This window comes from Loxodonta africana, chromosome 22 (assembly GCF_030014295.1).
Source record: "Loxodonta africana isolate mLoxAfr1 chromosome 22, mLoxAfr1.hap2, whole genome shotgun sequence".
Classification (NCBI taxonomy): Eukaryota; Metazoa; Chordata; class Mammalia; order Proboscidea; family Elephantidae; genus Loxodonta; species Loxodonta africana.
Genome location: NC_087363.1, coordinates 24,432,790 through 24,457,185, shown reverse-complemented (window position 1 = coordinate 24,457,185; position 24,396 = coordinate 24,432,790). Strand labels below are relative to the sequence as shown.

Sequence of the window (24,396 nt, the reverse complement as noted above, 5' to 3'; positions counted from 1 at the left end):
TAATAAAAACAATTTAAAGGAAGTGTCAAAAGCTGAGTGTAAAATCAAATCTGTAAACTCTATCGAAGTTCAAAGGTTCTCTTGAAGAATCATCCCTGTTTTAAAAAAAAAAAAGCAAACATTTCAGCAATTACATGATGTCTGTTAAGGCAGAAACGTTAGGAGTTATAGTCAGTTGCCTGGTAAACTATACACCTGCTTTTTACTGAAGAACAGTCGTAGGAGTCTGGTATAAGTAAGAGCTAAAGCCATAATTCCTACAGAAGCATACATTTTCAAGATCTTCCGTCAACTCCTGCCTCCGCCCCTGTAATACAAGTGTTCTATTTCACAGCACCCAGCCTCTTAACAGTGCCGCCAACGGGGAATTCTCTACTTAGCAAGGCAGTTAGAAATTCCATATAATTGACCAAGTATTGGCCACCTTTACTGTTAAGGTTTCCTTTCTCTTTATATCAGCAGCTTAGACTGTCAAATAGCCTATGGCCAAGGGCAGGTTACCCAATAAGCAAGGTAAGCACAGGCTTACTGGTGCTTACTTAGTAATCTGCAGTGAATAGCTTTACATTTTTTCACATCAAAGATTCTGCTTCTAGGTATGGCTGGCCTCTGTCTCTCTCCCAACCCGTAGAACCTTCTTACAGAATCAAATGCTCTTCTCAAATTTACAGTTCCTGACAGGGACAGATTACTCAGTAAGCAAGGTAAGTACAGGCTGACTTGTGCTTACTGATCTGTAGCAATGGGGTAAAAACCATGTGAAATTGTTTACTACAAATTAGTAAGTATACACAAGTCAGCCCATATATACCTTCCTTATCGGGTAATCTGACCTAGATTCTCATACCCACTCACATACTTAAGGTTAAGGCCAAGTGGCTTATCAACCAAGGCAGAAGGGAAAACATGCCAATCATGTGATCATGCAGATCAGACCAGCACAGTAAGAGGCCAGCAGATAGGCGGTGAAAGGCATGCAGGATTCAGGGAGGCCTGCCTACCCGAAGGAAACCCTGGTGGTGTAGTGGTTAAGAGCTACGGCTGTTAACCAAAAGGTCAGCAATTCAAATTCACCAGGAGCTCCTTGGAAACCTATGGGGCAGTTCTATTCTGTCATATAGGGTCACTATGAGTTGGAATCAACTCAACAGCAATGGGTTTGGTTTGGTTTTGGTTTACCTAACCGAAAGGAGCCCTGGTGGTGCAATGGTTTGCTTCCATAAAGATTACAGCCTCAGAAACCCTGTGGGGCAGCTCTATTCTGCTCTATTGGATGGGTATGAGTTGGGATCAACTCATGGCAATAGGTTTACCTGCCTGAGCCTTGGGGCAAGAACTCGTTTCACCTGTGGTTGGACCCCAATTGTGGAGCCACACCCATAAACCTGGTTCTCCTTTCAGAGCCCACAGATTCCTGATCGACACCCCAAACCCCTTCTGATAGATACCCTCCCCAGCAGAATATGCTGTTCTGCTGACACCATCCTATCAGGTCACCTTAACAGGGCTTTATACGACCCACCGCACTGCCCATATAGTCACTCCACGTCACAAATCTACAGACCTTGTCACTATAAAGACAAATATTCAAAGTCTGTTCAATAATTGTTCAGATTTTGAAGGATTTCAGAATAAGCAGCAATTAACATACAAATTTTATTTTATAAGCAATATCAGGTTTGAATCACTACAACTGATGAAAACATGAGGTTTGGCAAAAATGACAAATGCCGTAACGTCACCCCGTCCCCTCCTTCAAGATCTCCCAAGATTATGACCAAGTAAAATAAAGAAGGTTCCCCTAGAACTGATCAGACTGGCACCTGCATGTACAATCAGGAAATGAGGCAACAGTATAAATCAGCTGAAAAAACGAACTACCCAGTGCCTGGTGCCCTCCCCTTCTTGAGGCCCCCAAAGCAGGGCAGATAGGTGCAGTGTAACCTGGAGGAGGTGTCCTCTTCCCTCACCCTCCTCAGCAAGGGGTACCTGTCCCTCATCTGACGTCCACAGTGACTTTGCCACTCTCATTCTCTGGCAGATAAAAATTTTCCGCACTAAACTTCCTTGTAATCCTACTATATTATCACCATTTAAAATCAATAATAATAAATATCACTTACATTGCCAGGTTCAGTCATGATTTATTGATGGGAATTTCAATTCCATGATTTCAGAGTCAGGGGAGCTGCTTTCACTTCTGTCACTGTAGGTGTCCCTGTAGAATTCAGATGGTTAAGTCATCATCTCCCACCCAAGGCTCACTTTACTTCCCTGATTTTGTAACCACCATTACTTAGGGCCCTTGTCTGTACACAGCAGGATTAGAAAGACTCCTTACTGCATTACACATTTAGCATGAGGCTGGAGAGGGATTTCCTTCTAATTACTGAAGACACACCATCAATTTAAACTTCAGTCATGATGCCCTAGTCATCAAATCAGAGAAAGTAACTGGTGTCTGATAAAGGTGGCAATGGGGTGTGATCCGCCCCCGAGCATTGACCACAGGGTCCTACTGCCAAATGTGATCAGTTCAGCATCGCCGGAACCCAGATGCTGCAGGAGGGGGACCTGGCCACTAAGCTGGGGCAGCAGAGGCAGCACAGCAGCAGCCTGAGCAAACCCTAGGAAAGGGAATGTATGCGTAGATGTGAGGAGGAGCACAGGGCATGCCGCCCAAGGACCCTCGGCAGGAAAGATGCCCTGGTTCCCATGGCTTTTCTCAATAATAACCATGTGATGCCTCATCACAATGGGTTAGTGACCACCTAAAGGACTGAAATGAGCCCTCACGGCACAGCGGTTAAGCAAGAGCCTGGCTGCTAAACGAAAGGTCGGCGGTTCCAACCCATCAGCTGCTCCACAGGAGAAAGATGTGGCAGTCTGCTTCCATAAAGCTTAACAGTCTTAGAAACCCTACGAGGCAGTTATACCCTGTCCTATACGGTTGCTATGAGTTGGAACTGACTCGGTGGCAACAATTTGGTTTTTGGTCTTTAAAGGACTGGAGAGGATGAGAAATTGGTGACTGGGGGACCAGTGAACCCACCTGGGTGAGAGCCAACAGCCATTCTGGAGGTAATGTGGGAGCCTCCCTACAGAGGCCAGGAGAAGGCCCAAGTAGGGTGGGGAAGGCTTGATAGGTCTGGGCAGGAACTTAGGGTAGTACTGAACCCCAACAAAAAAAGGATGATCTGAAACAGAAATTCACAAGAAACAGCTCCATTATGAATGTTAGAGACGGTAAAGAGGATGAAAAAAAATCGCGTTAAATATTCCTATTTCCATCAACCCTAACTTATTAAAAAATAATTTAGTCGTAGGCAAAAAGCAACCCCAAAACATGAGAGATTTATGACCTTTCCTCCAACAGAAGGGTCTCCTCTCCTGGCTCTTGATCCCTGCTTCCCTAGCTCCCATGACTTTCAAAGGACTGGGTCATGCATTTCCTGTAAGATCTGAAAGGGCTTTAATACCAAGTCCAAGTATCATTTGAGAACAAGGAACTGAGATCTAGAGATTAAACAGCTGCCCGAGGAAAACCATGGTACAAAGATGAACCTCCCAGGGTTCCAGACACATTGTCCACCAAGGCCCTTCCTAATTCTGTGAGGTCATGGCAACACCTTGCATTCTTATACTTTCCCACATGCCAAGAAACTAAATTTTCCATTAAATACAACTACCCAAGTAATCACCTTCCAACTCCACAATTTCCAACTCTCTCCTTCCACATCCTGGCCAACAAACTTCAAGCCTTGCTCTTCCAAAAGCTTTTTTTTTTTAAATAATTTTTATTGTGCTTCAAGTGAAAGTTTACAAATCAAGTCAGTCTCTCACACAAAAACCCATATACACCTTGCTACACACTCCCAATTACTCTCCCCATAATGAGACAGCCTGCTCTCTCCCTCCACTCTCTCTTTTCATGTCCTTTTCACCAGCTTCTAACCCCCTCCACCCTCTCATCTCCCCTCCAGGCAGGAGATGCCAACATAGTCTCAAGTGTCCACCTGATCCAAGAAGCTCACTCCTCACCAGTATCCCTCTCCAAACCATTGTCCAGTCTAATCCATGTCTGAAGAGTTGGCTTCGGGAATGGTTCCTGTCCTGGGCCAAAAGAAGGTCTGGGGGCCATGACCACCAGGGTCCTTTCAGTCTCAGTCAGACCATTAAGTCTGGTCTCAAGAGAATTTGGGGTCTGCATCCCACTGATCTCCTGCTCCCTCAGGGGTTCTCTGTTGTGTTCCCTGTCAGGGCAGTCATCGGTTGTAGCTGGGCACCATCTAGTTCTTCTGGTCTCAGGATGATGTAGTCTCTGGTTCATGTGGCCCTTTCTGTCTCTTGGGCTCGTAATCGCCTTGTGTCCTTGGTGTTCTTCATTCTCCTTTGCTCCAGGTGGGTTGAGACCAATTGATGCATCTTAGATGGCTGCTTGCTAACATTTAAGACCCCAGACGGCACTCTTCAAAGTGGGATGCAGAATGTTTTCTTAATAGATTTTATTATGCCAGTTGACTTAGATGTCCCCTGAAACCACGGTCCCCAGACCCCTGCCCCTGCTACACTGGCCTTCAAAGCATTCAGTTCATTCAGGAAACTTCTCTGCTTTTGGTTTAGTCCAATTGTGCTGACCTCCCCTGTATTATGTGCTGTCTTTCCCTTCACCTAAAGTAGTTCTTATCTACTATGTAATTAGTGAATACCCATCTCCCACCCTCCCTCCCTCCCCCCTCTTGTAACCACAAAAGGATGTTTTCTTCTCAGTTTAAACTATTTCTCAAGTTCTTATAATAGTGGTCTTATACGATATTTGTCCTTTTGCAACTGACTAATTTCACTTAGCATAATGCCTTCCAGGTTCCTCCATGTTATGAAATGTTTCACAGATTCCTCACTGTTCTTTATCGATGTGTAGTATTTCATTGTGTGAATATACCATAATTTATTTATCCATTCATCCATTGATGGGCACCTTGGTTGCTTCCAGCTTTTTGCTATTGTAAACAGTGCTGCAATAAACATGGGTGTGCATACATCTGTTCGTGTAAAGGCTCTTACTTCTCTAGGATATATTCCAAGGAGTGGGATTGCTGGATCATATGGTAGTTCTATTTCTAGCTTTTTAAGGAAGCGCCAAATCGATTTCCAAAGTGGTTGTACCATTTGACATTCCCACCAGCAGTGCAGAAGTGTTCCAATCTCTCCACAGCCTCTCCAACATTTATTATTTTGTGTTTTTTGGATTAATGCCAGCCTTGTTGGAGTGAGATGAAATCTCATTGTAGTTTTGATCTGCATTTCTCTAATGGCTAATGATCGTGAACATTTCCTCATATATCTTTTAGCTACCTGAATGTCTTCTTTAGTGAAGTGTCTATTCATATCTTTTGCCTCTTCCAAATACTTTTTCAAGACTGGATTTACCTGTTGAAGCATGAAAGATAATTCTTCTGGTCTCTCAGCTGTGATTCCAGAGTAACAGAAAGGAGAACATTTTAAAGGTCACAGGCTCAAATCTTCACCTCAAATCTGTGACAGTGCCTCTCCTCCCTGAATTCTGGATCTCCATAGAGTTTTCCTGGCAAACAAGCATCTGATGTAAGAAACTCTCATTTCACCACATAATGTGTTCACGACCACACCCTGCTCCTAGTTTCCATTTCATCATCTATACTGCCAGGCTTATGAAGGTAGTTTTGCGATTCTCCTACCAACCACATTCACCAGCTTTTAACAGCACAATTTAGACTATTCTCGGGCTACCGACTCTTTCTGAGCCCTCCAAGGAAAATCATAACAGATGCAGACTTTTCCCACCACCCTCAAACACACGATCAGTGAAGTACACAGCACTATTCTACTGCAAACTGCCATGGAAAACAAATCAGAATGTACCAAACGGCCGAAGCCCTGAGAGTGAACAGGGAAAGGAAGACATTTTAAGAGCTACACAGAAGACGCTCAGGGCCAGCACCGTGCGGTTCAAGCCACAGTGCCTCACAGCATCGAAGGTGACTGGTGGCTGTGGGTGAGCAAGCTCTGCATTTGCAAATGGGCTGGTTTACTGACTCATTCGCAGCCACCTGGTGAGATCCCCAAACCACAGAACATTGGAGTTGAAAATTTCAAGACTTGAAGATCATCTACTCAAGTGATTCTCAAAGTTTGCTGCTATGAAACCCCCAGTCAGACACAGGGGTGCTATTGCTAACAGATTAAAGGTGGAATTTGCCCAGCCGGCAAGTAAAAAAATCCCAGCTAATAGAGTATTTTTCTTAAATATTTCCCTCGTTCAATTTTCCCTAAATCTTTAGCACCTATTAGTAATTTGTTATAATAAAATCTATTTAGATTGAGGATGGCGCAGGACTGGGCAGTGTTTTGTTCTGTTGTACATAGGGTCGCTATAAGTAGCAACTGACTCGGTGGCACCTAAAAACATTTAGATCGAACCGTATGAAACTGCCGTTTTTGTGGGATGAACATGGTCAAATATCAGCAATTCCACACAGGTCAACCTAACAGTATAATAAAGGAACAGATTATAATGGACTGAACCCAACTGCCTCATTGCAGTGAGTGGTCCATAAGCAAGGTGCCCAGGTCTCTGTGTGCATAGCCAGTGACGTTTCCCAGACCCACACTGCTTCTTTGGCTGTCATAGCGCATTCTGAAAGAGCAAGAATAGGAGTGGAATAAATAGAACTTTAAAAGCAAGAACAAAACCAAAAAAGCCAGCCTGGTCTTTCAGAGCCATGGCACCACCCGAGTCCCAGGTGTGCTGAGCCAAAGACCCAGGTTGGCACGAGGCAGCTCTTACTCATGACTGAGTTCTTGGTCTGGAACACGGTTCTCCTCTTGCCCAGCCTCATGGTTCCGCCCATCTGCCCAGGATTGTGTTTGGGCATGTCTATGACCTGAAGGTGTTCAGAAAACAAACATGGAATGCCCAAACTCTACTTGTTATGAGACAGACTGCCTTGTGGAATGAACTAAGCCAGTGAGTAGGTTCTATTTCCCAGCCTTTCCTTATAAGAGCTGCTTTGTCACAGGGTAAAGCACCCCTATTATCATGTGAAAGCTTTTGTTGGGTAGGAGTTTTACACTTCAGCCTATCCTTAGGGTCTGCAGGACTGGACACAGCTCCCTCCTCTAGCCATTCCCATTCCCACCTCCAGCACTGTGGATCACTACTGCGGCTAGAGAGCACATTCCAGTGAAGACTAATACAAGAGAGTGTGTCTGAGACTAACCAGTGATCAGCTACCTTTGAGTCGATTCTGACTGATGGTTATTCCATGTGTTTCAGAATAGAACTAAACTCCATAGGGTTTTCAATGGCTGATTTTTTGGAAGTGGATTGCCAGGTCAGTCTTCCAAGGTACCTCTGGGTGGACCTGAACCACCAACCTTTCAGTTAGCAGCCGTGCACGTTAACCGCTCGGGGACTCCAGTATAACACTATATGTTATACCGTGACATGTCTGTCTCCCCCACCAGACGATGAGCTGCTCTAAGGCAAGAATGTTCATCTCTGGTCCGCTGTGTCAGGAGCAGGGCTAGCTGTCAGCAGGAGCTTGGCAGGCGACTGTGAAATGAATGACGAGGGAGTGGGTCGCCATGGTATTCCAGCAGTGACGCCTCAGCTCAGCTCACAGGGCACCACTCCTCTGAGCACTGCTGACCTCAAGGACCTTCCCTGTGCCCTGGCTCCCCACTCCCGCAAGGCTCCACACTTCAACACCTGTGCCCTTCTTCACGTAATGGCCTGGTCTTTGTAACCTAACTATATCAATAAGTGAGGAGTGGGTATATATATGTGTTTCATATCAATATTATTATAAAGTGCTCCTAGGAGCTGAGAGGACCTGGGGTGGAGAAGTATTTTAAACAGGAATCCCCTGCAGCTGGCTATGGCGGTACCTGTCTTAAAATTTTCTGTGGCAAATTGGGAAGATTACTAAAGAATTATATAATGAAAAGTAGAAGTTTTTCCTGTCCAGTAAGCCTAAAAGAGCAAACCTCAGGGTTCTCTGGGATGGACTGAAGTGGTCTCACTTCCTGTTTCTAACCATCCATCCCTTTCATAAAAGGCCCTTCCACACCTTCTAAGTCGTACTGAGATTTGAACACTGGACTCACCACCAGGTGACTTGTCTTAGAGTCAAACTCTGTAGAATTGGCATCTGAAAAATCAAGGTACCTGTGTCACAAACAAAGCCGTTTATTTAATGGTTTCATTCCTAAGCTCTAAACTGCAACTGCCCTCCTCAGTTTAGAGTCATTCAGTGATTAAAACAGAACCCAGGGACAGCAGTTTTAAGGCTTGAAATACTCAGCACGCCAACTCCAGTCAATTTTTCTATTCAACCTGCAACTCTCTGGGAAGTCGAGCGGTACAAAATGGGGACGCCAAACCCAGTGGCATAACCCAATAACCTCTATTTAGAGAATGCATCTTTGTGACAGTTCTTATATTACTGTCTTAGTTTTTTCACTTTTTGTTTCAAGACTCTCTCTCCATCTCCATTTCTTTCATCCTCAGCATCTAATACATTGCCTTATTCACTCGCCTTGCTCAATAGCGAAATCAGAAACTAACTGATTTCAAAACCCAAATAGCCTTTCTATCCTTCACTGAATTTACCATCTAACCATACGCAAAAACTAATGACTAAAAGGGAAGGAACCAATTTCCTGGTACTGCGTGTCTGGTTCCTTCTGTGTCAAAGATAGGTACTATTCCCTCCTGGGCCTGAACTGGGGCCGAGTCTCAACTGAAGGGTAAGCTCATGCCCAGGTCAGTCACCTATCTGGGAACCAGAGTAGGAGGCACGGGGATCACAGCTGGGAAGGTCCAGGGTGCCTGGAAGGCCAGCTCTGGGGTACCAGGTGGTAAGACAGTACCTGTCAAGAGCTAAGAAGTCAGAAACCAAAGGACATGCCACCTACAAAACTGAGCTCCCGCCCCTCGGGGTTACTGTGAAGCAGCCTCAGGAAAAATGCAAAATGGGAGCCCAGCCTAACAGCAAGCTGGCTTCAGAGTACATTCCTGCAGGTTGCTTTGTTTTTCTTAGAACTTATAAAGTCTCTCTGAAAATCTAGTATTTGTTGGTCAAGCTAAGGAAATGAAGGGGCTGTGGCCGACTATGATATCAGAGGCCCCATGAACCACATCCTCATGTACTCCCTTCCACACTGACTCTGGGCTTGGCCATGTGACCTGATGGCACGTTGGGCTTGTCATTTTGGAAGCCAGCCACCATGCCATGACGAAGTTTGGGCTGAACTAGCAAATAGTGAGCTGCCACATGGGAAGACCACCTCGAGGTCCCTGCCTGAACACAGGGCAGGAGTGGTCGCAGATACACCATGTGGAGCAGAGAAAGTGTCCCCCCAGTCCAGTCAGCCCAGGGAACACTGACAAATACTAAAGCACTGCCACATGAAGCCACTCTGTTGGGGGTGGTCTGTTACGCAGTATTGCACAGCTAGCTAGGCGGAGAGCTGGTATTACTGGGCATTTTCTATAGGCCAGGCAGTGCTGAGGACTATTTACATGAATTATTTCACTTAGTTTTTACAACCATGTGAAGTAGGTGCCGTTGTTATCCTCAGAATACAGAAAGAAACAAACAAAAAAAGGCCCAGAGAAGATAAGGGGCAGGGAAACCAGACTACTGGAAATGGAACAACCAGAACAGAAAGAGAATGTTGACACACTGAGAAAAATGTAGCTAATGTCACTGAACAATTTGTGTGGAAATTGTCAAATGGGAACCTAACTTGCTGTGCAAACTTTCACCAAAAACACAAGAAAATATTAAGAAAAAATTTAAAAAAAGGCTCAGAAAGCCTGAGTAATTTGCCTAAAACCACTCAATTAATTATCCACTTTAAGTCAGAATTTGAGGCCAGGTCTGAAGGCTCCAGAGCCAGAGTTCCCAGTAACTAAGCTTCACTTAGGCCCGTTTCCTCACTGGGCACAGCCCCATGATGGTGGCCATGGTAACCACCATGATTCAGGAACAGAAAGCTGGGCTTCATGCTCAGCAGTGCTCCCTCCTTCCTGTGCTGTGGGCCTTGAGGAACCAGGCTCCGCCTCTACGAACATGACAGTCCCCCTGTGCTGTACCCTGTGAGGCACTGAGAAACCAGGCCTGTCCCCTTCCTCTGCTCCCACTGCCCAGTGGGCAACAGGCTTCCCACCCTTCCAGGGAAAATGTGAGCGGGAACTTAAAGTGGTCTAATATTAGGCATAAGGTTTTAAATGGACACTTAACCTTGCCATCCCAGCACATTTCTTGAGAATTCCACCACAGCCAGCTGCATTCCTAAGCACACACCTTCCGAGTGGGGAGGAAAACAAATGAAGCTCCATTGAAAAGGCACCTCCCATGTTTCTAACCAGCTGCTGTGGACTTTGTGCCCCATTTGGTCACAGAACTACAGTCACGATCAAACTTCCACCATCTCCTGCTATAAACAAGACCCCCTGCCCTTAGGTTTTATCTGTATCAGACTCCAAACACTGGGTCCAAGTGCATATAAGGCTTTCAAGTTTGGGAAAACTATTCCATTTACAGATAAGCAATATTATTTCGACACTTAAAAATTCAGGTTAACTTATGGACCACAGCTACCACAGGCTCCACCAGACTAAGTCCAGCACAACTAGATGGAGCCCAGCTACCATCACTGACTGCTCTGACAGGAATCACAGCAAAGGGTCCGGGATATAGCTGGAGAAAAATGTAGAACAAAATTCTAAATCACAAAAAAAGACCACACTTACTGGCCTGACAGAGACTGGAGAAACCCCGAGTATGGCCCCCGACACGCTTTCAGCTCAGTACTGAAGTCACTCCTGAGGTTCACCCTTCAGTCAAAGATTAGACAGGTCCATAAAACGAAACAAGACTAAAGGGGCACACCAGCCCATGAGCATTGACTAGAAGGCAGGAGGGGACAGAAAAGCTGGTGATTGAGAACCCAAGGTCAAGAAAGGAGAGTGTTGACAAGCTGTGGGGTTGGTAACCAATGTCACAAAACAATATGTGTACTAATTGTTTAATGAGAAGCTAGTTTGTTCTGTAAACCTTCATCTAAAGTACAATTAAAAAAGAAATTCAAGTTAAGAAAACCTTTCATCAAGTCCCCACTTACAACTGATCAGGGTGAAAATTACTAAAATTTACAGCACCAGGAAGCATCCTAAGTCACGTTGTCCAATTACAGTCAGCTGGCATGCCAAGTGAGAAGGTTTTAATACTCGATATTACATGAATGATCAAATAGTCCTTAAGTGGACAGAACTTCCTAATTGATATTTCATCCCACCCAAAATTCCATGACATCTACATGTAGCTCCCAAGCTTGTACATTTTGAAGGTGAGTTTGAATTTCTCCCCAACAGAACCAACAAGGCTTCTTGAGCTTCTGTCTAGAAAGAAAGCATCTATGGTTTGTTTCAATGACCTTCCAGTGTTATGTATGGGTGCTCTTTCCTGCTCAGGCTGGAGAGTGCACTGAGTAGCTCCTTACCTAAAGAAGGCTTTTTCTGTTTTCAAGCCCAGCCAATTGCTTGGATTTTTCCTTCCACTCCTCGAACACCGAACCTGCCTGGAACCAGCACTCCACTGCACAACAGAACAAACCACATGGCAACTCCCCTTCCACCAGTCCAGCCTTCAGTACACACCTACCCAGCCATTACTGAGACACTGGCGCCATGAACATACTCCATGTATTTTGTGCCTGGGACTGTGTTATTTAAAGACTGCCAACGAGCTGTGTGCAAACACCATGAACTTAAAAAACAAACAAAATCATGGACTCTTCTTAATAACATTAGAAAATGCTTATAACAAGTGAAAAAAAAATACAATATACACAATAAAAAAACACAGTAACTGCACAATTAATATTTGCCCCAGGTACTGATTCTTTCATAATTTTACTTTCTATTAACATCATTTATTTTACCTCTTGGCTTAAAGTACTCCCCCTCTATAACGCACCATTTCTATGTGTGATGGAGTAGGAAGGGCCTTTCCACATCAGCTCTGTGTGCCAAACTGGCCAAAAGTCTCAGTAATAGCTGCAGTGGCTCCATAACATTCAATTGTTTAGCAAAATAGAAATTATTCCTAATTTTTCATTATTATAAATAATAGCTGCCCAAAGCAAAATATTTTTTAGAGTCTATTTTATTGAGGGGCACTCATCGAATACTACAGATAAAAAAATCTTTAAATAAGCCTCATCAACGTATACATGTAGCAAAGAAGACCAATAAAATGAGGACATGTTTTCCTCAGGCTGAACTATACTGGTAAATTGTATTTTTGTAAGGCTTAAACCATATAGCATATAGCCTTTTTGGTCAAGGGCTATGGCTGCCAACCAAAATGTCAACAGTTCGAATCCACCGCCTGCTTCTTAGAAACCCTATGGGCAGTTCTACTCTGTCCTATAGAGTCACTATGAGTCAGAATTGACTGGATGCCAACAGGTTCAGGTTTTTATAGTCTTTTCAGTAATAAAAATATTAAAACAAGTAGAGGCAGTTGTTTGGACAGTACAAGGAGATACTGATTGGTTTAAAGTCAGGAAAGGTGTACGCCAGGTTTGTATTCTTTCACCATACCTATTTAATCTGTATGCTGAACAAATAATACGAGAAGCTGGACTATATGAAGAAGAACGGGGCATTAGGATTGGAGGAAGACTCATTAACAACCTGCGTTATGCAGATGACACAACCTTGCTTGCTGAAAGTGAAGAGGACTTGAAGCACTTACTAATGAAGATCAAAGACCACAGCCTTCAGTACAGATTACACCCCAACATAAAGAAAACAAAAAACCTCACAACTGGACCAAGGAGCAACATCATGATAGACGGAGAAAAGACTGAAGTTGTCAAGGATTTCATTTTACTTGGATCCACAATCAACAGCCATGGAAGCAGCAGTCAAGAAATCAAAAGACGCATTGCATTGGGCAAATCTGCTGCAAAGGACCTCTTCAAAGTGTTGAAGAGCAAAGATGTCACCTTGAAGACTAAGGTGCACCTGTCCCAAGCCATGGTATTTTCAATCGCATCATATGCGTGTGAAAGCTTGACAATGAATAAGGAAGACGGAAGAAGAGTTGACACCTTTGAATTGTGGTGTTGGTGAAGAATGTTGAATATACCATGGACTGCCAAAAGAACGAACAAATATGTCTTGGAAGAAGTGCGGCCAGAATGCTCCTTAGAAGCAAGGATGGCAAGACTGCATCTTACATACTTTGGACATGTTGTTAGGAGGGATCAGTCCCTGGAGAAGGACATCATGCTTGGCAGAGTACAGGGTCAGTGGAAAAGAGGAAGACCCTCAACAAGGTGGATTGACACAGTGGCCGCAACAATGAGCTCAAGCATAACAACGATTTTAAGGATGGCACAGGACCGGGCAGTGTTTCGTTCTGTTGTGCATAGGGTCGCTATGAGTCTCATGAGACTCAACAGCACCTAACAAAAGCAACAATAGGACACAAAAGCATAGTATTTTGTTCTTTAAAAAAAGAAAAAAACAGGAAGCCAGAGGTAGAGAACACGACTTACTGAGCACTGCAGAGCTTCTGACACACTTCGCAGTACAGGCTGGGATCTTCGTGTAAGGTGCTTGGCTCCAGGTCTGTAAAATCTCTGCACTGGGGGTTGTTCAGACAAGAGAGGAAGAAGCCGGCTCATGTCTCCAGAGCCACATTCTTCCACAATTAAAAAAAAAAAAAAAAAAAAATTTTTTTTTAATTTTGTCGATACTCCATCTTTCTTAGTTTTAAAAGAATAAAGTCAATATGTTTATAATTAATTATAATTTTAAAATAAATTTGAAAATCTTTCTTATATTTTAAAATACAAGAGTTTCCTTCAACATCATCCAGCTCCCATATCCAGCTCTCCATCTGCACATACTTGAGTCTGCTTAGGATCCCGTCTCGGCTAAGCCACTGGAATAGGCTCTCAAGTGTTCTCTATCCAAGTGACACTTTCCCTACTTCATCTTCCACCCAGATTCTTTTCATTTTTCAAAACTTTACTGAAGTATAATTTTACATATGATAAAATGTAAAAATTTAAGTGGACACTTCTATGACTTTTGTCAAATGTATACACATGCCCCAGTCATCCTCAAAAGAAAGGTATTATCACTATCTCTTTTTAAAGATGACGGATATGAGGCACAAAGAAGGTGAAGTAACCTGCCAGGGTCACACAGCTCATAAGTGGCAGGGACAGAATTTGGGCCACCTGGCTCCAGGGCCCATGCTCTGAACCTTGACACTCTACTGCCTGTGTAGAGGCCGGGAGGGCCACTGCCCTCACATTCCACAGCTCAGCTGCTGCTCACCACTTTACAAACCAGAACATAAGAACTACTACTGACCAAGTGCCACCCATGTTCCAGGCCCCAGTTTATGAGATGGATATTATTACCCCCACCTTACAGATGAGGAAAATGGTACCAGCACAATTTAAGAAAGGGAGTCCAAAGATTCAGAGCCTCAAAGGCATGGCCTCAGAATCACAAGGCATCTAGAATGGCTCCTAGGCAGTGTCTTCAACTGTGCAACCCACCTCTGGCCCATTTCCATGGGCTATTTTACTGGGTCCCTGATATTCAGATCCAAGCATTCACTCTCATCCAGTGTCTACTCTGACCATGTCTCCCCTTCACTCTTTCATCAAAATGCCCTACTGCTCTCTCAAAGCCAGGAGCCGACCACAAATCTTTTCATCCCTAAAGAGAAACTCTGAGGCAGGGCCAAGATGGTGGAGTAGTCAGATGCTTCCTGTGGTCCCTCTTACAATAAAGACTCAAAAAAAAAAACAAGTGAATTGAATATATATGACAATCTAGGAGCCCTGAACATCAAAGACAAAGTTGAGGAATCAGGCCAAGCTGCAGGAGGAGGGAGAGACAGTTCAGAAACAGCAACGAGTTGCCAGATCTGACCTGGCCGGCACCAGCACACGGCAGGCTGAATTGGCTAGCGCGAGTAGTGAGGCAAGCAGTGGCACTCAGGATACATCTTCCACATCAGGAGAAACCAAGAGGCAGAGAGTCTGCTCAAACCTCTAGAACCACCGAGAAACTGGGCTTGGTTGGCAAAAGAGAAGTACAAGTGTCTAATCTACCGCACAGATCAAAATACAAAGATTAAAAAAAAAAAAACCTTTTGGGATGTAGATCTTTCCCATTTACCCACCCCCTCCCTGCTCTCCTTTGGGTCCCAGTCTGCTTCAGCGATTGCTGCTCTCCCTGGGCTGGAAGTAGGACCCGTCACACGCTCTGAGCCATTCTCCTAGCTTTGGAGAGGGAACAAAGTAACTAACAGGAAAAAAAGAACCTGCCAGCTACCCTAAGCCAGGAACTCAGGGCAGACATAGCCCCTTTGCCTAAGCACAGGCATAAGGGGCCCACGGACTTTGAATGCCTTTCACCCCTGCATAGACCTGTGTGGGCCCATTTCAAGAATGCAGGCCCTCATTAGCACAGTATAACACAGTATATACCCGAAGCCTATTTTCATCTGCATCTGCTATAAGGGGGAGTGGCAGATTCATGACACTTGACACTGCCCTGCCCATTAAGCAGGATCCTCACCTATTCACATCAGAGGCCTGAGGGCTGGTGGCTCCACCCACTCCACCCAGCCACCTACAACAGGGGTCCAAGAATAAGTGGTGACTCCAAGTTCTTACAGCCAACAGCATTGGGTACCCATAGTCCGACTGCAAAATCCACCTACCTATGCACTGTAGGGACATACCTTTCACCCAGACAGGGGTAGCAGTCAGCCCCCTGCCTTGATCAGCGCATGACCCCCTACTCTAGCCAGATACCTGTGTCTAATCCAATTACCCCTGCTCGTCTAGGGCTGTAGGCGAGAGCCTGCACCACACACTTGGTGGCCGACTACCTGGACTCCTGAGCTGAATCCACACAAGAAAAGTAAATGCACTCCTGGGCTCGCATACCTAGTAACAGCTCTAGCCACTTGGAGACAGGACATGAGAGCTTCAAAGATGCCAATAATCAAACTAGTTCACATGACCAGCTTATTTGGGCATATCAAAACAAAACAAGAAGCTAGGACACAGTAAGCAAACATAAAATAAATATATATAATAACTTATTGATGGCTCAGAGACAACAGTCAATATCAAATCACATAAAGAGGCAGACCATGATGGCTTCAGCAAGCCACCAAAACAAAGAATCAAACCTTCTGGAGGAAGATAATTTCTTGGAATTACCAGAGGTAGAATTCAAAAGACTAATATACAGAACTCTTCAGGAGATCAGGCAAAATGCAGAACAAGCCAAGGAACACACGGACAAAGCAACAGAGGAACTTCAGAAGGTTATACAAGAGCATAATGGCAAATTTAACAGGTTGCAAGAATCCACAGACAGAAAACTGAAATCCAAAAAATTAACAATAAAATTTCAGAATTAGACAACTCAACAGAAAGTCATAGGAGCAGAACTGAGGCACTGGAAGTCAGAATTAGTGAGGCTGAAGATAAAGCACTTGACACCAACTTATTTGAGGAAAAATCAGATAAAATAATTTAAAAAAATGAAGAAACCCTAAGAATTATGTGGGACTCTAATATCAAGAGGAATAACCTATAAGTGACTGGAGTACCAGAACGGGGTGGGGGGGGGGATAACAGAAAATACAGAGAGAATTGTAGAAGATTTATTGGCAGAAAACTTCCCCGATATCATGAAAGAAAAGAAGATACCTATCCAAGAAGCTCATCAAACCCCACACAAAGTAGATCCCAAAAGAAAGTCACCAAGACACACTATAATCAAACTTGCCAAAACCAAAGATAACGAGAGAATTTTAAGAGCAGCTAGGGATAAATGAAAAGTCACCTACAAAGGAGAGTCAATAAGACTTAACTCTGACTAGTCAGCAGAAACCATGCAGGCAAGAAGGCAATGAGATGAGATATATAAAGCCTTGAAGTAAAAAACTCCCAACCAAGAATTATATATTCAGCAAAATTGTCTCTCAAATATGAGGGTGAAATTAGAACATTTCCAGATAAACACAAGTTTAGGGAATTTGTAAAAACCAAACCAAAATTACAAGAAATACTAAAATGAGTCCTCTGGTTAGAAAATGAGTAACATCAGGTAACAACCCAAGACTAGAGCAACTAGATATCAACCCAGATAGGGAAGTCACAAAAATAAATCAAAGCTTAACACTGAAAATGGGGAAATAGATATGTCAATATGTTAAAGAAGACAACATTAAAACAAAATAGAGGGACTAAAAAATGTAGTCCTAAAGAGAAATTCTGAGCTCCAAAAGTGTGAAGCATGTATGCACAGCATCTGCTCATATCGAATCTGCCACCCTGTTCACCCCTTGGCTGCACCCACACCATTCCACCTTACCTTGATTTCCAATTTGTGGTTAATGGCCAGCACAGAGTGCTCCAAAGCTTTAGTGACAGATACATATGAGTTCAAGTTTTTGGTGTATTTGCCCACGAGGGCAATAGAGCAGGTCTTGAGTAAGCAATCATCTCTACCAAACAAAGGTCAACAAATACCCGTTTACTTAGACTGTACATAACCTCTTCAGACCACACTTGCTTTTTTAAGGAGAAGAAAAACATGTTGGGAAAAAATATAATAGGAGCAGATATTAACTGATTTCTATGCACCGACCAGCAAATAGGATGCAATTTTCAGATCAATATGGAAGGCTATTTAAAGAAAGTAGATTTCAGAAGCTGTTACAGACTATTTGAAAACCTCATATGAGAGGGTGGGGTGAAAATAACAGAGTAGTCAGACACTTCCTGTCGTCCCTCATAATGAAGACCAAAAACAAAAAGTGATTCGATTATATATGACAATCTTGGAGCCCTGAACATCAAAGACAAAGGTGAAGCGTTGCCAGTTGCAAGGTCGCCAGCACCTTGCTGCCTGGGTTGGTAGGCACATGAGGGCTGAGGTGAGCAGTAGCATTTGAGATGCATCCCGCCACACTGGGGGAGGCCAGGTGGCAGAGTCTACACAAGCCTCCTGAGCCCATGCAAGGGCAAAATAACCCCTCCCCCACAGTTTCACGAAGGGAGAGGTGCTTCTTTCCCCTCACCCACCCCCAACTGGCTCCACAGCAGTCCAGCAGTATTCAACAACTGCCATGCCTACTAAGCCGGTACTCAGGATAGGTCGGGGGGCCCTGCCCTTTCATCCAGCCACTGGTATGAGGGGTCCACAGATGCACAGCACCCTTCACCCCTGCCTAGACCTGTATGGGCTGATTCAATACTCTAAGTCCTCATTAGCATAAAACAGCAGGGCACACACCTGAAGCTCATTTTCAACTGCAGCAGCCAGGGGGGAGCTGCAGATTTGATCATATTTGACCCCACCCTTCCCCTTCAGCAGGGACCTCACCCACCCATAGCAGGGGCCTGAGGGCTGGCAGTACCACCCACTCTATCTAGCCACCCACAACAGGAGTCTGAGAATAAGTTGTACCTCCCAGTCCTTTCAGCCAACAGCACTGGGTGCAATACCACCCACCCAACTATACACTCTGGGAGGTAGGGACAAGCCCTCCACCTAGGCACCTGGGAGTAGCCTTCTGCCCCCTGCCTTGCTCTGCACATAGCCTCCTCCTGCAGCCAGATACCAACGCCTGCTCTGAACACCCCTATATAGCCCTGCCCATGTAAGACTGTAGGTGAGAGTCTGCACCACATGCTCAGTGACCAACGACCTGGATACCTGTGCCACACCTGCACAAGAAAAGTGAACAGGCTCCTGGGCTCATGCACCTGGTAGCTGCACTAACCACCTGGGGACAGGATGTGAGAGCTTCAAAGACACCAATAACCAAAGTAGCTCACACACACCCAGCCTACTGGGGCATATCAAATCAAAAGAAAACAAAAACCTAGAACACAGTAAACAAACACATAATAAATAAATACGTTACTGATGGCTCTGAGGCAATAGTCAATGTCAAATCATATAAAGAAGCAGGTCAAGATGGCTCCAACAAGCAGCCAATATAAAGAACCAGGAAACCTTCGGGAGGAAGACAAGGTCATGGAATTACCTGAGACAGAATTCAAAAGACTAACATACAGAGCTCTCCAAGAGATCAGGAAGTATATCAGGCAAAACTCAGACCAAGCCAAGGAACACACAGACGAAGCAATACGGGAATTCAGGAACATGTTACAGGAACAAAACGACAAATTTACCAGACTGCTAGAAACCATAAAGAGACAATAACTAAAAATCCTAAAGATTAATAATAAAATTTCGGAATTAGACCACTCAGTAGAAGGTCATAGGTGCAGAATTGAGGCAACGGAATGCATAATTAGTGAGACTGAAGATAAATCCCTTGACATCGATTTGAGGAAAAATCAGAAAATAGAACTTAAAAAACGAAGAAAGTGTAAGAATTATGTGGAATACTATCAGAAGGAAAAACCTATGAGTTATCAGAGTACCAGAACAGGGGGGAAGAATGGAAAACACAAAGAGAACAGTTGAAGATTTCCCAGCAGAAAACTTCCCTGATATTATGAAAGATGGGAAGATATCTATCCAAGAAGCTCAACAAGCCCCATAAAAGGTAGATTCAAACTTGCCAAAACCAAAGACGACGATAGACTCTTGAAAGCGGCTACGTATAAATGAAAAGTCACCTAAAAAGAAGAGTCAATAAACTAAGCTCTGATTAATCAGAAGAAACCATGCAGGCAAGAAGGCAATGGGATGACATACACAAAGCTTTGAAAGAAAAAAATTGCCAGCCAAGAATTACATATGCATCAAAACTGTCTCTCAAATATGATGGTGAAATTAGATTTCCAGACAAACGGAAGGTAAGGGAATTTTTAAACACCAAACCAAAATTACAAGAAATATTAAAAGAGAGTCCTCTGGTTAGAGAACCAACAATATCATACAGCAACCCAAGACTAGAACACAGGACAGATCAACCAGTTATCAACTCAGATAGGGAAGTCGCAAAACAAAGTCAAAGCTAAAAGACTAAAAACAGGGAACCAGAGGTGCCAATATGTAAACAATGACAATGTCAAAACTGAAAAGAGGGAATAAACAGTACAGTCAGAACTTCTATATGGAGAGGAAGTTAAGGTGATAACAAGAAATAGAAGTTTAAACTTAGAAAAATAAAGGTAAATTTTAAGGAAACTAGCAAACCTACACATCAAAATAAAAAAGAATAAAAACATAAGGACTGAGCAAATACAAAAGCAATAATAATGAAAAAGATGAAAACAAAACACATAAAGAAAAACAACTCAGCACAGAAAATTAAGTGGAAAAAGAAACTGTCAACAACACAAAAAAACACATCAAAATGACAGTAGTGAACTCATGCCTATCAATAATCACACTGAATGTAAATGGACTAAATGCACCAATAAAGAGACAGAGAGTGGCAGAACGGATTAAAACAAAACACGCTTCATCTATATGCTACCTCCATACCTTAGATTTAAAGACACAAACAAACTAAAACTCAAAGGATGAAAAAATATATATCAACCAAACAACAACCAAAAAAAAGAAGGAGTGGCAATATTAATCTCTGACAAAATAGATTTTAAAGGAAAATCCACCACAAAGGATAAGGGAGGACATTGTATAATCATTAAAGGGTCAACACACCAGGAGGACATAACAGTAATATATGTTTATGCACCTAATGACAGGGCTCCAAAATATATAAAACGCACTCCAACAGCACTGAAAAGAGAAATAGCTCCACGATAATAGTAGGAGACTTCAACACACCACTTTTGGTGGAGGACAAAACATCTAGACAGAAACTCAATAAAGATAGAGAAGATTTAAATGATTACATCAATCAACTTGACCTCATAGGCATACACACAACACTCCACCCAACGGCAGCCGAGTATACATTCTTTTACAAAGCACATGGAACATTCTCCAGAACAGACCACATATTAGGCCACAAAGCAAGCCGGAACAGAATCCAAATCATCAAAATAATACAAAGCATCTTTTCCGACTATAATGCCATAAAAACAGAAATCAATGCTAGAAGCAGCAAGGAAAAAAAGATCAAGTACACAGAAACTGAATAACACTTTGCTCAAAAACAACTGGGGGTTACAGAAGAAATCGAGGATGGAAAAAGGAAATTCATAGAACCAAATTAGAATGAAAACACATCTTACGAGAACCTTCGGGACACAGCAAAAGCAGTGCTTAGAGGTCAATTTATATCAACAAATGCACAAATCTGAAAAGAAGAAAGGGCCAAAATTAAAACATTAACCCTACAACTCAAACAAATAGAAAGAGAGCAGCAAAAAAAGCCCTCGGGCACCAGAAAAAAAGGAAATAATAAAAATTGGAGCAGAAATAATGAAATACACAATAAAAAACAATTGAGTCAACAACACCAAAAGCTGGCTCTTTGAAAAGATCAACAAAATCGATAAACCATTGGCCAAACTGACAAAAGAAAAACAGGAGAGGAAGAAAATAACCCAAATAAGAAATGAGACAGGCGTTATCACAACAGACCCAACTGATAAAAAGGATTACAACAGAATACTACGAAATACTGTACTCAAACAGTTTTGAAAACCTAGAGGAAATGGGTAAATTTCTAGAAACACACTACCTACCTAAACTAATACAAATCGAGGTAGAAAAACTAAATAAACCCATAACAAAACAAGAGATCAAAGAGGTAATTAAAAAAACTCCCAACACCAACAGAAAAAAAAAACTCTGGCCTGGGCTTCTTCGCCTTAGAATTCTACCAAACTTTCCAAGAAGAGTTAACACCACTACTACTAAAGGTATTTCAGAGCATAGAAGAGGAAAGAATATTCCTGAACTCATTCTACGAAGCCAGCATAACCCTGATACCAAAACCAGGTAAATACACCATAAAGAAAGAAAATTGCAGACCAATATCCCTCATGAACATGGATGCAAAAATCCTCAAAAAATTCTAGCCAATAGAATGCAATAATATATCAAAAAAATAATTCATCGTGACCAAGCGGGATTCATACCAGGTATGCAGGGATGGTTTAACATTAGAAAATCAACCAATGTAATCCATCGCATAAATAAAACAAAAGAGAAGAACCCCATGATCTTATCAGTTGATGCAGAAAAGGCATTTGACAAAGTCCAACACCCATTCCTGATAAAAACTCTCAGTAAAATAATAGAAGGGAAATTCCTTGACATTATAAAGGATGTTTATAAGAGCCAACAGCCCACATCATTCTAAAGGGAGAGAGAGACTGAAAGCATCCCCCTTGAGAATGCGAACCAGACAAGAATGCCCTTTATCACCATTCTTATTCAGTATTGTGCTGGAAATCCTAGCCAGAGCAATAAGTCAAGAAAAAGGAATAAAGGGCATCCAAATTGGTAAAGAAGAAGAAAAGGTGTCCCCATCTGCAGATGATACAATCTTATACACAGAAAACTCCAAAGAATCCACAAAAAAAAAACTACTGGAATTAATAGAAGATTTCAACAAAGTATCAGGATACAAGATAAACATACAAAAATCAGTTGGATTCCTCTACACCAAGATGAGAAGTTCAAAAAGAAAATCATCAAATCAATACCATTTACAATAGCCCCCAAGAAGATAAAATACTTACGAATGTATCTAACCAGACATGTAAAAGACCTATACGAAGAAAGTTATAAGACACTACTGCAAGAAACCAAAAGAGACCTACGTAAATGGAAAATCATACCTTGTCCATGGATAGGAAGATTCAACATTGTGAAAATGTCTATTCTACCCAAAGCAATCTATAGGTACAATGCAAATTCCAATGGCATTTTTTAATGAGATGGAGAAACAAATCACCAACTTCATATCGAAAGGGGAGACGCCCCAGATAAGTAAAGCATTACTGAGTAAGAACAAAGTGGGAGGCCTCACACTACCTGATTTTAGAACCTATTATACCACCACTGTAGTCGAAACAGCCTGGTACTGGTACAACAAGAGACACACAGACCAATGGAATAGAATTGAGAACCCAGACATAAATCCATCCACCTATGAGCACCTGATATTTGACAAAGGCTGAAAGTCCGTTAAAGAGGGAAAAAACGGTCTTTAACAAAAGGTACTGGCATAACTAGATATCCATCTGTAAAAAAATGAAACAGGACCCATACCTCACACCATACACAAGAACTAACTCAAAATGATCAAAGACCTAAATATAAAATCTAAAACGATAACAGATCAGGGAAGAAAAAATAGGGACAACACCAGGAGTCCTATTACCTGGCGTAAATAGTATACAAACTGCAACAATGCACAAACACCAGAAGAGAAACTAGATAACTAGGAGCTCCTAAAAATCAAACACTTATGCTCTTCAAAAGACTTCACAAAGAGTAAAAAGAGAACCTGCAGAAAAAGTTTTTGATATATCTAATAAGGGTCTAATCTCTAAAATCTATAAGATACTGCAACACTGCAAAAACAAAAAGACAAATAATCCAATTAAAAAATGGGCAAAGGCTGTGAACTGGCACTTGACCAAAGACATTCAGGCGGCTAACAGACACATGAGGAAATGCTCATGGTCATTAGCCATTAGAGAAATGCAAATCAAAACTACAATGAGATACCATCTCACTCCAAAAAGGCTAGCATTAATCCAAAAAACACAAAATAATAAATGTTGGAGATGTTGTAGAGAGGCCGGAACACTTACACACTGCTGGTGGGAATGTAAATGGTACTACTTTGGAAATTGATCTGGCCCTTCCTTAAAAAGCTAGAAATAGAAGTACCATATGATCCAGCAATCTCACTATTTGGAATATATAGTAGAGAAATAAGAACCCTCACACGAATAGATACATGCACACCCATGTTCACTGCAGCACTGCTCCCAACAGCAAAAAGATGGAAACAACCTAGATGCCCATCAACGGATGAATGGATAAACAAATTATGGTATATTCACACAATGGAATACTACGCAAAAATAAAGAACAAGGATGAATCCACAAAACATCTCACAACATGGATGAATCTGGAAGGCGTTATGCTGAGTGAAATTAGTCAGTTGCAAAAGGACTAATATTGTATGAGACAATCATTGTGAGAACTCAAGAAAAGGCTTAAACACAGAAGAAAACATTCTTTAACGGTTATGAGGGTGGGAGGAAGGAAGAAGGGTATTCACTAACTAGATAAACTAGATAGTAGACAAGAATTATTCTAGGTGAAGGGAAGGGCAACACACAATACAGAAGTCTGCACAACTGGACTAAAC

At 42.6% G+C, this 24,396-nt stretch overlaps 1 pseudogene; it reads right to left on the bottom strand.

The window, feature by feature from the left end:
• Positions 1–1,872: 1,872 nt before the first annotated feature.
• LOC100677068 (CTP synthase 1-like) overlaps positions 1,873–24,396 on the bottom strand; it is a 31,931-nt pseudogene continuing 9,407 nt past the window's right edge.